Genomic DNA, 2,500 nt, shown 5'->3' on the forward strand with positions numbered 1-2,500 from the left:
ACCATCGGCACACGCTGGGCCCTGGTGCGGGCGCTTGCCTCGACCACCATCGGCACACGCTGGGCCCTGGTGCGGGCGCTTGCCTCGACCACCATCGGCACACGCTGGGCCCTGGTGCGGCAGGTTGCCTCGAGCACCATCGGCACACGCTGGGCCCTGGTGCGGTCGGTTGCCTCGAGCACCATCGGCACACGCTGGGCCCTGGTGCGGGCGCTTGCCTCGACCACCATCGGCACACGCTGGGCCCTGGTGCGGCAGGTTCCCTCGACGACCATCGGCACACGCTGGGCCCTGGTGCGGTCGGTTGCCTCGATCACCATCGGCACACGCTGGGCCCTGGTGCGGGCGGTTGCCTCGACCACCATCGGCACACGCTGGGCCCTGGTGCGGCAGCTTGCCTCGAGCACCATCGGCACACGCTCGGCCCTGGTGCGGTCGGTTGCCTCGAGCACCATCGGCACACGCTGGGCCCTGGTGCGGCAGGTTGCCTCGACCACCATCGGCAGCCTCGACCACCATCGGCACACGCTGGGCCCTGGTGCGGGCGCTTGCCTCGACCACCATCGGCACACGCTCCGCCCTGGTGCGGCAGGTTGCCTCGACCACCATCGGCACACGCTGGGCCCTGGTGCGGGCGGTTGCCTCGACCACCATCGGCACACGCTGGGCCCTGGTGCGGGCACTTGCCTCGACCACCATCGGCACACGCTGGGCCCTGGTGCGGCAGGTTGCCTCGAGCACCATCGGCACACGCTGGGCCCTGGTGCGGCAGGTTGCCTCGACCACCATCGGCAGCCTCGACCACCATCGGCACACGCTGGGCCCTGGTGCGGCAGGTTGCCTCGAGCACCATCGGCACACGCTGGGCCCTGGTGCGGCAGGTTGCCTCGACCACCATCGGCAGCCTCGACCACCATCGGCACACGCTGGGCCCTGGTGCGGGCGCTTGCCTCGACCACCATCGGCACACGCTCCGCCCTGGTGCGGCAGGTTGCCTCGACCACCATCGGCACACGCTGGGCCCTGGTGCGGGCGGTTGCCTCGACCACCATCGGCACACGTTGGGCCCTGGTGCGGGCGGTTGCCTCGACCACCATCGGCACACGCTGGGCCCTGGTGCGGGCGCTTGCCTCGAGCACCATCGGCACACGCTGGGCCCTGGTGCGGTCGGTTGCCTCGAGCACCATCGGCACACGCTGGGCCCTGGTGCGGCAGGTTGCCTCGACCACCATCGGCACACGCTGGGCCCTGGTGCGGGCGCTTGCCTCGACCACCATCGGCACACGCTCGGCCCTGGTGCGGTCGGTTGCCTCGAGTACCATCGGCACACGCTGGGCCCTGGTGCGGCAGGTTGCCTCGAGCACCATCGGCACACGCTGGGCCCTGGTGCGGGCGGTTGCCTCGACCACCATCGGCACACGCTGGGCCCTGGTGCGGGCGCTTGCCTCGACCACCATCGGCACACGCTGGGCCCTGGTGCGGGCGCTTGCCTCGAGCACCATCGGCAGACGCTGGGCCCTGGTGCGGCAGGTTGCCTCGAGCACCATCGGCACACGCTGGGCCCTGGTGCGGTCGGTTGCCTCGAGCACCATCGGCACACGCTGGGCGCTGGTGCGGGAACTTGCCTCGACCACCATCGGCACACGCTGGGCCCTGGTGCGGCAGGTTGCCTCGATCACCATCGGCACACGCTGGGCCCTGGTGCGACAGGTTGCCTCGAGCACCATCGGCACACTATCGGCCCTGGTGCGGGCGGTTGCCTCGACCACCATCGGCACACGCTGGGCCCTGGTGCGGGCGCTTGCCTCGAGCACCATCGGCACACGCTGGGCCCTGGTGCGGGCGGTTGCCTCGAGCACCATCGGCACACGCTGGGCCCTGGTGGGTTTAGGCACATCTTCAAATTTCTGCCGTGCCAATGCCATTTTTATGGCTTGTAAATTCATACAATGGTCCCCTAAGCCTTCACGTGAAGTTTCGTTGGAAGATGACTCGTTTTCTATTTTTCACGATTTTTGAAACTTTTTGCGGTTCGGGATTTTTTAAAATTTTTTTATAAGGATTTTTGGCCCCAAATTTTGTAGGCATGATCCTTCTATTTTTGTTGGCATGCACAAAAAAATTCAGCTAGAAACTCGAAGTAGAGAAGATTTTGTGACCGTTTGAAAAAAGTGTCCCCATTTCAGACACTTTAACGGCTACTGGTAGCAAACCTGTAAAATCTCAAATGCTCTTTAAGGGGGTGTGAATTCTCAGAGGTTTGATGAGGGATAGGGGGCCAACACAAGGCCAAGTACCAGCACCCATCGCACATCATGTGCGCACACCCCCCCGGCCCCCCTCCCAATCGCCGGAACCCCAATGCCGCCGGTCAGGTTCTCCGGCGGTACTCCGGCGATGCTCCGGCGATGCTGTCCCGAGTGAAAAAAATGCGGCACCAGCACATGCTGGAGCCAAGCATGGGCACCGTGGCTCAAAATCGAACTTCGGCCAAGGCCTC

Source organism: Durio zibethinus, unplaced genomic scaffold, assembly GCF_047325235.1.
Source record: "Durio zibethinus cultivar Kanyao isolate XHJ-2024 unplaced genomic scaffold, ASM4732523v1 HiC_scaffold_400, whole genome shotgun sequence".
In the NCBI taxonomy this organism is placed as follows: Eukaryota; Viridiplantae; Streptophyta; class Magnoliopsida; order Malvales; family Malvaceae; genus Durio; species Durio zibethinus.